This window comes from Palaemon carinicauda, chromosome 39 (genome assembly GCF_036898095.1).
Source record: "Palaemon carinicauda isolate YSFRI2023 chromosome 39, ASM3689809v2, whole genome shotgun sequence".
NCBI lineage: Eukaryota > Metazoa > Arthropoda > Malacostraca > Decapoda > Palaemonidae > Palaemon > Palaemon carinicauda.
The window spans coordinates 67227439-67242438 of NC_090763.1; the positions used below are offsets into that span (position 1 = coordinate 67227439).

A 15000-nucleotide genomic window follows, 5' to 3' on the forward strand; every position below is an offset into this window, starting at 1 on the left:
ATATATATATAAATATATATATATACTGTATATATATATATATGTATATATAATATAACTAGATAGATAGATATATACATACATATATATATATATAAATATATATATATATATATATATATATATACTGTATATATATATATATATATATATATATATATATATATATATATATATATATATATATATATGTATATATAATATAACTAGATAGATAGATATATACATACATATATATATACATACATACATACATACATACATATATATATATATATATATATATATATATATATATATATATATATATATATATATATATATATATATAGCGTATAAATATTGCATCCACAACTTGAGTGAGATTTATTGAATAAGAAAAAAAAAACTATTTTAAGCATGACAATAAAAGGCACTTATATTTCAACCTATATTCATCTTGACCACAATCACAAAAAATACAGTAGTAAGAGATTGAACGTATTTCTCAACAGCATTTATTATCGGCTCTAAAAAGTGATTGTCCATTTCCTGAGTGACTAAAACGAGGCCATATGTACAGAAATTCACATCGATACAGTCAGGTATTTTTAGGAATAAAATGATATATATCAGGTCAATGGCCTACTGAAACTTATATTATACCCCCAAACACCCACCCCCCAAAGAAAAAATCCCTTATATTTCTGATAATTTATTATCATCATCAACATCATCTCCTCCCACGCCTATTGACGCAAGGGTCTCGGGTTAGATTTCACCAGTTGTCTCTATCATGAGCTTTTAATTCAATACCTCTCCATTTATCATCTCCTACTTCATAATTTTATCGATTCAAAATTTTCATCTATATAACTTGAATGCGATAACATACGATATAAATAATAATAATACAGTATTCCATCATTATAACAGTCAACTCACCATTATCGTAACACTAATTCAATCATCACATGAATATCTAATTAATTCATTATCGTTATTGGTATATTCCTCCCTATCATATCTATGCTACTGCATTATCATCTAGCACATTGCATCACTATCACTCTAAACACCAAAATCCTTCATTGTCACCATCACTGATTTATCATATTCACCATCAACTCACCATAAGTCTCACGACTCACTATCAATCCAATTCTCAAATCTTGCAGATTATCTAATTTAGCAGCCAAGACAAATCGAAGCATATTCACGGTCTATTATTAGAAACTAGTGTATGCCACCCGACAAAAATGATGGCTAAATATTTAGATAGATATAAACACACAAGCAACCTCTTCTCACCAGGGTATGATTACTTCTTCTCCCCCTTATCCGAGTGACAGGAAGAGACTGCGTTGTTATACGACTAGCAATGCCATTGAAGGGTGACTGGATAGATATAGATATATACAGTATATATATATATATATATATATATATATATATATATATAGGCTACCCCCCAAAATTGGGGGAAGTGCCTTGGTATATGTATGTATATATATATATATATATATATATATATATATATATATACATATATCCTTGGTATATGTATGTATATATATATATATATATATATATATATATATATATATATACTGTATATATATATATATATATATATATATATATATATATATATATACTGTATATATATATATATATATATATATATATATATATATACTGTATATATATATATATATATATATATATATATATATATATACTGTATATATATATATATATATATATATATATATATATATATATATACTGTATATATATATACATATATATGTACATATATACATATATATAATTTATATATATATATGATTTATATATATATATATATATATATATATATATATATATATATATATATATATATATATATATATATGGCCTGACACTTGGTCGTTATTATATAAAGAAGATACATGTTGGGTGCCCCAAGTTACCCCTCTTATCATCATTCAATAAATCATAATCTGAACGAAATAAATCATGAAGAATCATTGGCCTGAATAATACCATTCGGTCAATCAGATCCATATTGGGATTTGCAATATTCCATTTATTTATAGACCCGATGTCGAGCAGATTTAAGGTCAGTTTGGATGTAAATGTCAAAGGTAATGGGTTGTATAATTCACAGATTGATTTGTCTATTGAGTGGTAGCATATGTAAGGGTCAGATTTGAGTCTACTGAGTTTAGCAAATGTAGAGAGGGTCAGTTTTAAATCTATTGAGTTTAGCAAATGTAGAGAGGGTCAGTTTTAAGTCTATTGAGTTTAGCAAATGTTGAGAGGGTCAGTTTTAAGTCTATTGAATTTAGCAAATGTAGAGAGGGTCAGTTTTAAGTCTATTGAGTTTAGCAAGTGTAGGGTCAGTTCTGAATCTATTGAGTGGTAGCTAATGTAGGGCCAGATTTGAGTCTATTGAGTTTAGCATATGTAGCGTAAGTTTTGAGTCTAATGAGTACAAAAGGCTTAATATTAGTACAACAGCTAATAATTAAGCGCAAAAAAGCTAAAAATTGGGTGCAAAAAGCAAAAAAATTGGTGCAAAAAGCTAATAAGTATGTGCAAACAGCTAATAACTGAGTGTAGAATGTTTAAAAAAATGGGTGCAAAAGAGCTAAAGCCTAGGTGAAAAAGCTAAAAACTGGGAACAAAAAAGCTAAAAAATTGACCCACTAAGCTAAAAACTAAATCGAAAAGCTATATACTTGGTGCAGCAGCTGAAAATCGGGTGAAGCTAGGGGTTGAGAGAACGCTGCGTAAAGATTTTAGCAATGCCTACAGTGTACCGCATTAAGGGCAATGAAGCATACTTACGTCATAAAAGTTACCAAGTCAGGTAACCGAAGATGTTAAAAGACTTCGTTTTTCGTTTTCTATTCTTAAAAGCGTCTTGATTCAAGACCTGCGAGGTCAAGAGACATGCTAAAGTGTTATGAAATCGTAAGACTATTATTCACCAATGACGCTCAGGATATAGAAAACCTAATAGGATTTTTAACAGCTCAAAGAATGGGCTTCAAGTCTTTGCAATTAGTTCAATTGCTCTATCTACATATAGAAATGATGACCATCTAAAAGAAAAAAAAATAGAAAATTATTCTATTTGGTTTATAAGATTTGAGGTAGCCTATAGGAGCATTTGTCTACCTGGCGAGTCATCAGCCGCCACTCCCTGGCCCTTCCTGGTCCTAGGCTAGATGGTGAGGGGCTTTGGCTCTATCATATATACGTATGCTCGGTCTCTATCTTGTCTCCTGTCCCTTGTATCTGCCACTCACGGACGATAAAAAACAGCATACATGAAGTAAGCAAATAAGTAAAAACAAATATAATGTAAAAAGCTAAAAGTAAAAAACCGAATACAGGAAGTAAGCAAATAAGTAAGAATAAATGTAATATAAAAAGCTAAAAGGTGAGTACTTTAGTAATGCTTACAATGCACTGAGTGAGGTGTATTTGCTGCACTAACTTTCCTAAAGAATAGGGCTCTTTTATAACAGTCATTATCAGCCAAGTTACAACCCTAGTTGGAAAAGCAGGATGCTACAAGCCAAAGGGCTCCAATGGGGAAAGTAACCCAGTGTATGCGCGTGTGTATTTGCTTAAGACAACAACAATCTTGACATCAAACTTCGTAATTACACTAAGCCAAACTTTGTGATTAGATTGGGTCAAAACTATCAAAATTTGTAACTAGGATAGACATCAAACCTCTCAAACTTCGATATTTACCAGAACACAATTGATCCCACTTCTTGCTTTGAATCAGAACTACCAAAAGTCATAACTAGGCGATGAATCTTACTGTTTAAACATCACAATTAAGCTACGTCAAAATGATCAAAGCTCAGTAATTAGACTATAACTCACACTGTTCAAACTCTGAGATCAAACGAAGTAGACCTGATCAAACTTTGTATTTATGCTAAGGTAATGTCATAGAGAACAATGTTCATTTGTTCTTTTTCTTGTTTTCTTTGGGTCTGGGGTACAAAAATTGTAAATTCGCCCTTCCCGTTGGTCCCTGTTCTTAGAAAAATAAATCAATAAAGAAAATTGTTTTTAATCATTAGCAAAAAGCCAAAGATCGTGCTTGCTTGCTTGACCATCCTCTACCAAGCAGATTTTCAGCAAGAGTAATATTCTCATTTCAAGTAATTTCACCTCAAAAAACACTTCATGTATTTTCCTCACTAAACTTCTTTCCCCATCCCACCGATTATTCTTTATAATCTCTCAGGGTTGTGGAGGCCAATGTGGTAACGTCGCTGACTGGTGAACCCCTGACTGGGATTCGAGTCCCCCTCATATTCGTTAGTTTCTTTGGTTGCTACAACCTCACCATTCTTGTGAGCTAAGGATGTGGGGTTTGGGGGAGCTTGTAGGTCTATCTACTGAGTCATCACCAGCCATTTCCTGTCCTTCCTTGGTCCTAGCTTGGGTGGAGAGGGGGATTGGGCGCTAATCATATGTATATATGGTCCGTCTCAAGGCCTTTTCCTGCTTAATAGGGCAATGTCACTGTCCCTTGCCTCTGCCATTCATGAGTGGCCATTAAACCTTTAAACTCCTAAAGAAGCATAGGAGAGTATACAAGTCAATGTGAATCGATTATCAGATTAAGTTCACGAATTTAGGCAATTCGACAACCATCTGTAACGGGGTGGGGGTAGGGGGACATGTAGTTGCATTATGAAGTAAAGGTTAAAGAAGATGGACAGCAAATATGGAAGGAAGCAAGCATAAACTGTGGTAGAGTAGAAAGCTATAAAGTGGGTGCAGCTAAGGGCCAAAAGCACTCTGCAAAGGCGTATTATTAAGCCTACAGATCTCCTCTTGAGGTGTACTGTCGGCACTATAGCGCACGGAGGATTTCGGACAGTTCCTTAAAATACATAAAATACAACTTATAGTCTTTTGTTTAAACTGTATATAAAAAGTGTGGACTTCAAATCAACAGCCGATGTTACTAATGTTCATATTAACATTGAAGTAACTGGGGTAACTTTCGTAGAAAATAACTCATTTTTTTTTTAAAGGTAAACCAAAAATACTCAAAAAAATATCTCGTATATTTTGAAGGTTCTTTTTTAAGTCATCTTTCAATATTCCTTATACATCCCACGCTTAATATAATAATACATTTTCGTAGGTTTTTACTAATGCCTTTCGCATGCCTAAATAACTATTTCAAAATTATGGAGAAAAAGTAATGCACTTATTAAAAGAAATTTATTGAGAATTACAAAGAATCTCTCTCTCTCTCTCTCTCTCTCTCTCTCTCTCTCTCTCTCTCTCTCTCTCTCTCTCTCTCTCTAAAAAGAAAAAAAAATCATTATGTCACTTAAAGACTTCCCATTCTTCTTTGCATATTCCAGACTTTGAAGTTCTTAATCCCCTCCTCCTTTCAATTACATAATTACAACGATTCACAAAACTACAATCTACTGATCATTTCACTCCTTATTCAAATTAACAATCTATTTTCCCAATACATTTAAATATCATTAGTAAAGTAAATCTACTTAACCACACTTGAAGAAAATTGAGTTCCTAAAGTGTTCCCTTCTTAAGGCCCGGTCACACCGCCCGAACGTTGCTGGAGCTTTCCTTGAACTGTAGGGAGGTGGACCAAACCCTCGAAAATTTAATTTAACGTTTTTACGTTCGGTTTTATTAGGCTGCTGAACGTAGAAAATCCTCGCATATTTCCTGAGTTTTCTTACACCTCTATTATGGAAGTTGCTAATTTATGCAATAAGGGTATTGGTATACAGGATGTCGAAAAGCGTAGCGGGGTGATATTACAGTCACCAACCTGTAAAAGATAATAACAAAGTAGGGTAAAAATTACGGTCGCTGTATCTTAATTAAAATTACGGTTTTTCTTAAGTTTATTAAAAAAAAAAAAAAAATCTACTAAAACTTTTCGACATCCTGTATACCAATACCCTTATTGCATAAATTAGCAACTTTCATAATGGAGGTTGTAAGAAAACTCAGGAAATATGCGAGGATTTGCTTCGTTCAGCAGCCAAATAAAGACCGAACGTAAAAACATTAAATTAAATTTTCGAGGGTTTGGTCCACCTCCCTACCGTTCAAGGAAAGCCCCAGCAACGTTCGGCCGGTGTGACCGGGCCTTTACACTTATTCCGGCATCGAATCGCCTACACGTGAACACTTACACAGCCTTGTCAAAATCAATAAGCGCTTCAGCTGTTCGGAGTTTCTGGGTTAGGGTGGTGAAGTAATATAGCAGCACAATTGAAGCGATTCGCTTTATAGGAGTTACACTATACAGCGGAAGCCGATACAAGAAATTCGTGCTCAATATATTGAACCAGCGGGAATGGTCGTGCTGCTATGTAGAATATACAGCAGTGAAGTTTGTTCTTATCTTGAATATGCTTTTAAAACAGATAATGTTCTATGACTATTGTCGTTAAGATTTTTAAACAGATGTTCTATGAATATTATCGTTAAGCTTTTAAAACCGATAATGTGCTATAAATACTAGAGTAAAGTTTTAAAACAGATGATGTGCTATGAATATCATCGTTAAGCTTTTAAAACAGACAGTGTTCTATGAATATTAACAGTAAGGTTTTAAAACAGATAATGTGCTATGAATATTATCGCTAAGCTTTTAAAACAGACAATATTCTATGAATATTAACAGTAAGCTTTTAAAACAGATAATGTTCTATGAATATTGTCGTTAAGCTTTTTAAACAGATGTGCTATGAATATTATCGTTAAGCTTTTAAAACAGACAATGTGCTATGAATACTAGAGTAAAGCTTTTAAAACAGACAATGTTCTATGAATATCATCATTAAGCTTTTAAAACAGACAATGTTCTATGCATATTAACAGTAAGCTTTTAAGACAGATAATGTGCTATGAATATTAACAGTAATCTTTTAAAACAGACAATGTGCTATGAATATTGCCGTTAAGCTTTTAAAACAGACAATGTTCTATGAATATTATCGTAAGCTTTTAAAACAGACAATGTTCTATGAATATTATCGTTAAGCATTTAAAACAGACAATGGTCTATGGATATTATTATCACGATTTTAAAAGAGACAATGTTCCATGAACATTATCATGAAACTTTAAAAACAGATAATAATCTATGAATATCATCATCACGCTTTTAATACAGGTAATGTTCTATTAATATTATCATCACTTACATAAAGTATATCTGAGTTGAAGAAATTTCATATCAAATGGCTCTACAGAATTATCTAAATAGAACATTAATTGTCTTGTATCACAAAACATCCCTAGATTTTTATATTAATCAAAATATTTGAGGTGAGAAAATTTCATATCAAAATGCCTTAGATCTATAAATAATATAGCATTAAACGTCTAGTATTATAAAAAAAAAAGTATTATAAAATATCATTAACCATATATGTTAATCAAAATATTTGAGGAAGAATTTCCATATCAAAATGCTCTAGATTTATCTGAAATGTAGCATTAACTGTAATATTTTTTGAGGATATTTCGAATCAAAATATTCTAGATTTAAAAGTAAAAAAAAAAATATGGCATTAAACGTCTGGTATTACTAAATAAAAAGTATTAGAAGAAATATCATTAACTATTTATGTTAAGCAAAATATGTATAGTAAGGAAATTTCATATGAAAATGCTCTAGATTTCTCTAAAATATAGCATTAATTGTCTGGTATTACAAAGTCAAAAGCTATTACCAAACATAATTAACTATTATTATTGTTGCTATTAGTAGTATTACAAGCTAAGCTATAACTCTAGCTGGAAAAGCAAGACGTTATAAGCCCTAGGGGTCCAACAGGGAAAAATAGCTCATTGAGGAAAGGAAACAAGGAAATAAATAAACCACAAGAAAATAATAAATAATCAAATTAAACATTTCAAGAACAGTAACAACATGATACCAGATCCTTTAACGTATAAACTATAAAAACTCAAAAAAAAATCAAGAGGAAGAGAAGTAAGACAGAACATCATGCCCGAATGTAACCCCCAAGCAAGAGAACTCTAATCCAAAACAGTGGAAGGCCATGGTACAGAGGCTATGGCACTACCTAAGACCAGAGAAAAAGGGTTTGATTTTGGAGAATCCTTCTCTTTGAAGAGCTGCTTACCTTAGCTAAAGAGTCTCTTTTACCCATACCACGAGGAATGTAGCCACTGAACAATTACATTGCTGTAGTTAACCCCTTGAGCGAAGAAGAATTGTTTGGTAATCTCAGTGTTGTCAGGTGTATGAGGATAGAGGAGAATGTGGTAAGAATAGGCCAGACTAATCAGTGTTAAGTGTAGGCAAAGACAAAATGAGCTATAACCAGAGAGAGTGATCCAATGTAGTACTATCTGGCCAGTCAAAGGACCCAATAACTGTGTAGCGGTAGTACCTCAACGAGTGGCTGGTGCCCTGCTCAACCGACTAAAGTTGATCGAAATATTTCAAAAGCACTAGATTTATCTAAAATATAGCATAAGAAGGAGCCCATTCGCTTCCTCGAAATCCCTTCACGGTCTGACGTTTCATGGAGCTTCCAGGAATCCTCAAGTTCATCTGAAAGTTATTCATCACAAAAGGGCACCAAAATGGCTGATTCCTTAAGTTATTTACTTCTTGGATTAACCTAAACATGACATTGTATCAGTTTTCAGATATGTTATGATTTTTGTAAACACGGAAAATTTTGCATTTGTTGTTCTAATGGAAGAATAAACACCATTCTAAATCCTTTGGTAAATAAATGAACTCTGTAAAAAGATACAATTATTTTCAACGTTGTATCAATTGTCCGATTTAATTTTCGACTTGGAATTCAAAAACACAAATGTTGAAAAATGAAAATAATTCATACGAAAAGAAATATTCTAAAAATAATAAAAGAGAAGTATCGATCCATTAAAACCTTTACCAATGTTATTATTTGTATAAATATGTTTGACAGATCAATATAGAAGAAAGGGTACACTCTGTCACACTATTCTATCTTGTTTCTTTACCTCTTGTTATTTTGAAGTTTTTATAGTTTATATAAGATTCATTTTAACGTTATTATTGTTATCAAACTTCCCTAGTAGTTTATTTCTTTATTTCCCTTCCTCACTGGGCTATTTTCCCAGTTGCAGCCCTTGGGCTTATAGCATCCCCTGCCTTACCAACTAGGGCTGTAGCTTAGCAAGCCATAATAATAATAATAATAATAATAATAATAATAATAATTATAATAATAATAATTATAATAATAATCATAATAAAAAACAATAATAATAATTATAATAAATAATAATAATAATAATAATAATAATAATGATAATAATAATGATAATGATAATAATAATAAATGATAAAATTAATAATAATAATAATAATAATAATAATAATAATAATATATAATTCTAACTTCAGAGGGAGTACTGCCCAATAACATCAATCACAAGGATAGGAAATGGGTGATTTAACAAATAAATAATCAAGAGACGTCTGAACACCAATAACAAAATGGAGAATCTACACAGATCTGGATTAAGCTGAATGCCATGCCTATAAATAGTCATTCGGTCCAACATTTCAGCTCCTACTGGCTCAATGTCGTCATCTCCAATTTGACCTAGTGATTTACATATAAAGAATTTTAAGCATATGTGAAAGTCAATTGATTATTGATGAATGTGCGGGCCTGTGATTGAAGAAATTCAGAATTATTTCGCCCGTTTCGTTAATAAGAGTTGGATATAATTGGCACCACTAATGTCTAAACACCATTGGCACCACCAATGTCTGAACACCATTGGCACCACCAATGTCTAGACACCATTGCCACCACCAATGTTTATTCACCGTTGGCACAACTCACCAATGTCTAAACACCATTGCCAAAAACAATGTTTAAACACCATTGCCACCACCAATGTCTAAACGCCATTGGCACCACCAATATCTGAACACCATTGGCACCACCAACATATGAACACTATTGGCACCACCAATGTCTAAACACCATTGGCACCACCAATATCTGAACACCACTGGCACCACCAATGTCTTAATACAATTGGCACCATCAATGTCTAAACATCATTGGCACCATCAATATCTGAACATCATTAGCGCCACCAACATATGAACACTATTGGCACCACCAATGTCTAAACACCGTTGGCACCACCAATGTCTTAATGCAATTGGCACCATCAGTGTCTAAACACCATTGGCACCACCAATGTCTTTGCACCATTGGCACCACCAATGTCTAAACACAATTGGCACCACCAATATCTAAACCCTATTGCCACCACCAAGGCCCATACAGTGATGGGTCCTGGGCACCACCAATGTCTAAGCACAATTGGCACCATGTGTTTAAACACCATTGGCACCATCAGCGCCTTAACACCAATGCCACCACCAGGACTCATACAGTGATGGGTCCTGGGCACCACCAATGTCTAAGCACAATTGGCACCATGTGTTTAAACACCATTGGCACCATCAGGGCCTTAACACCAATGCTACCACCAGGGCCCATACAGTGATGGGTCCTGGGCACCACCAATGTTTAAAAAACCATTTAGAACTTGGGCACTACCATTAACGAAGGGACAACGGACTCATTAATTACGTAAAAATAAAGGGAACGGTATCAACGAGAACAAAAATACAGTAAGAGGACAAGTACGTCAAAAAACAAATACAGAATACAGTACTCACATATATTCAATGTAAGGTTCAATATTCGACGTCGAAAAGACTCGCAGAAGGAGAGGTTGAAGTTCCCGCAGACTTGGGTATATTTTTGGCACAAGTCGAAGGTCACGTGGTTCGAAACTTTTCCTTTGGCGGGGTTTTTCCCCCTTCGAAGTATTCCTCCGAAACGTGCTAGAGTCCTACACACCCTCCCTGGTCTCCCTCCGGTCGTCGGCTCTCGAGTCTCTTCTCCATTCTCAAACACAATATGCTTATTCCAAGGACACTCGGCCAAGAGGAGGAGTCCAAAATAACATGACCTTTGAAGAAACCCACAATAGAAAAGGAATACCCTTTTCCCTTCTCCCCCACTACGTCTTTGTTAAAATCCTTTTTGGGGAGTTGGATATTAGAATAATCCTGATGGGTGTCCTATAGGATACCTTCCATGCTGGGCGGTCATGCAGTGGAACCTCTCGCTACAATTCCTCCTTCACACTTCCTTACGAAATTGTATTGAAGTCATATGGAGTTTTCTGTAAGCTGAGTGGGCAAACTGGATAACCCCCTACCCCCCAAATGTCTCCCTGCCAACCCTCTCTCCCTCTATCCATCTCCCCTTCCTCCCTCTAACTCCCCCTTCCCATCTTATTCCAGGTGGTGTTTGCGGTTGCCAGTTTTGATATTTTGGTAGGATTAAATACGTGAATAAACATGAACTAATACATTAAATATCTTTATAATAAGTACTAATTGCATTTCCTCATCACTAACAGTTAATAAGAGAAATATAACTAGCAGCTACTATGAAACTTAACCCAATATCCGACGGAATTAAAGTAATCGGTAAGAACAGAGCCAAGTACTGTTTTTCTCCGGTAGCCAAGGCAACCAATCAATGGCGGATAACATGCGCCTATATCTTGTGTGTTCGAATTCTGCATGACGGCACCAATCCGTCGTAGATTGCGGCTAACTCCCACACGGGTCTCCCGACTACCTGTTGGTTATAGCCGCTCTTGTAGGGAAAGAACATAATACCAAAAGCTTCTTCTAGCATTTAAAAAAAGGGGATTCATGGAGTTCTCGGAAGTAATACTCAATGTAAACAACAGGGAGTGGGGTGGGAGAGCACAGGGGACTGGCTTCTTTTTCTTCAATTGTCGATAAAACCAGAATTCGTCACAGTAGCGTGCAAGTAAATATATAATGAGTTCCTCTTATCTGCTTTCTGCATCTTTCTCGTTGCTAGATTTCTGCAGAAGATTATATGGGGAATGAAGCAGCAGGAATAAAGTGTGTATGAAACTATAGGCGGGTTGTTACGTAAGAGTACCTGGTTACATAAGATATGTCCAGGTTCATTGGCCCTATAGGTTAATCACTAGTACAATCTCTCTCTCTCTCTCTCTCTCTCTCTCTCTCTCTCTCTCTCTCTCTCTCTCTCTCTCTCTCTCTCTCTCAATATTTTGGAATGATATAACTGATCAGTTTAGTGTATGGCAATCAATTTATCACATTGCATTCGTAAATATATTTTGCAATCATCTGTAATGGTATATTAAGGAAAGCAATTTGCCTGATCTACGAAAATCAACAGAAAACTAATGACATTATATATATATATATATATATATATATATATATATATATATATATATATATATATATATATATATATATATATATGTATATACATATATATATATATATATATATATATATATATAAAATTCTCTTATCACAATAGCTTCCAAAAGTCATAGAAATTAACAAAAAACTTTGTTGATGCCATTGATGATGGAATAAGGATATAACAAAAATTTTGATTTATGAAGCTTATTAACATTGTGCGAAAACAAAACAATCATTTCTATTTAAAGAGATAACTGAATGATCCGTCTAGTCTGGGACTGTTAAGGTTGATTGATTAATTATAAAAAGGCGTCGCAATATTTAAGGTTCATCAATGATTAAAATATCTTCCCTATTATCATAATCTATAATTAGGAAAAACTAAATATAACAATCCGTAGACTAAAAATGAAGCACCATCTGATATAACTTGAGTTTTATATATTGGCAGACATTAATGTTCGCGCAGTAAGCACTGCCTATTACCAGACAAGACTGATTACCAGTCGATTCCAGGAATAAAACATTTGCCAACAATATTTAATCACCCACCAGAACAAGAGAGAAAAACGACCCCAAAACTGAAAAGGTATATATGTAGGTAGGAGGTTGGCCGGGGCACCATCCACCCGTTGAGATACTACCACTAGAGAGTTATGGGGTCCTTTGACTGGCCAGACAGTACTACATTGCATCCTTCTCTCTGGTTACGGTTCACTTTCCCTTTGCCTACACTTACACCGAATAGTCTGGCCTGTTCTTTATAGATTCTCCTTTGTCCTCATACACCTGACAACACTGAGATTACTATAATTCTTCTTCATCCAATGGGTTAACTACTGTAATAGTTCAGTGGCCATTTTCCTCTTGGTAAGGGTAGAAGATACTCTTTAGCAATGGTAAGCAGCTCTTCTAGGAGACACTCCAAAATTAAATCATTGTTCTCTAGTCTTTGGTAGTGCCATATCCTCTGTACCGTGGTCTTCCATTGTCTTGAGTTAGAGTTCTCTTGCTTGAGGGTACACTCAGGCACACTATTCTATCCAATTCCTTATCCTCTTGTTTAGTTAAAAGTTTTTATAGTTTATATAGAAGTTATTTATTTCAATGTTGTTACTGTTACTGTCCTTAAAATATTTCCCTTGGTCTTATAGCATCCTGCTTTTCCAACTAGGGCGGTAGCTTAGCACGTAATAATAATAATAATAATAATAATAATAATAATAATAATAATAATAATAATAATAATAATAATAATAATAACGATTTACCTACTTCACTATGATATATGCGCATAAATATGTATATGTATATATATATGTATATATATATATATATATATGTATATATATATATATATATATATATATATATGTATATATATATATATATATATGTATAAGTGTATATATATATATATATATACATACATATATATATATATATATATATTTTATATAAATATATATATATATATATTATATATATATATATTATATATATATATATATTATATATTTATTTATATTTATATGCATACATATACAGCCGACATATCATCATCGGCCGTAACTAGTCCACAACAGAACAAGGGTCTCAGACATGTCTTTCCACTCTAGTCTGTTTATGGTCTTTTTATGCCCAATTTTCTTAGCTCATCAATCCATCCTTTTCCGAGTAAGAATACCTTAACCTGATGAAAAGATTTGCTTATCGCCATGATCAGCAAAGCTGTACTAGTCAGGGCCACCCAAACTAGGTTGGTTTGCTGTGAGCTATCAGGAAAAAAATCTCCCATCACTTTCACTAATCCGCAGTGGCCAGCGTGGTGATGAAAACTGGCCAAATCCCAGATATGAATAAGAACATGTTTGAGGTCTCTGTCTAGCAGTGGACTAGAAACGGCTGGATTTGTTGTTGTTGTTTATATATTGCTTGTGTGTCAATTTACTGTCAGTCAGACACTAAACTATCTAACTTTCCGCAGTCAGCTGACTGATGAATTGTAATCATGTGTCAGCAAATTAAGAGAGAGAGAGAGAGAGAGAGAGAGAGAGAGAGAGAGAGAGAGAGAGAGAGAGAGAGAGAGAGAGAGAGAGAGAGGCGAGTACTCAATGTAAGGAAGTTGGATAACGAAAAGCAACGACGACTAAGAATTACTGTAGATTTTCATTATCAAATAAGGAACATATTTTAACAGATGTAACTTTCCATAAAAAAAAAATTAATATACGAGTACCACACATCTTCAATTTGCCTATTTTTTTTTCTTTCTTTTTTACTTTCTAGCTATAGGTCATCTCTAATGTCTACACTGTTAGAGTAACCGTAATCTTAATAGGAAATTCTTCGTAAAAAAATATACTGTTCTCAGCCGTATTTCAGTAAAATACACGCGACCGTAATTTACACTACTTAGTTATTTTCTTTTATGGGTTAGTGATCGTAATATCAATCCTTAACGTCAATATATCCGTTTTTAAAAACTGTAAATGCCAGGCAACATTTATTCCAGGATTTTTACAATTTTTTACGGCAAATTTTTAGCATTGTAGCTTAAACTATACAACCTTATTTTATTTAAATGGATCAGATTTTACTATATGGACCTTGTCTCGGAAAGAATCCGC

The 15000-nt window shown here is 33.6% G+C and overlaps 1 protein-coding gene across 3 annotated transcripts in view; it reads right to left on the bottom strand.

The window, feature by feature from the left end:
- LOC137630892 (cyclin-dependent kinase-like 4) overlaps positions 1 to 15000 on the bottom strand; it is a 253073-nt gene that overhangs the window by 201222 nt on the left and 36851 nt on the right. Inside the window, exon 1 of one of the 3 annotated variants that reach the window (XM_068362427.1) lies at positions 10760 to 11226. The exons of the other annotated variants lie outside the window; for them this stretch is intronic. The gene's annotated coding sequence lies outside the window, so the exon portion shown is untranslated. Of the gene's footprint in view, positions 1 to 10759; positions 11227 to 15000 lie in introns of those variants that run through there. 3 annotated transcript variants of the gene reach the window in all.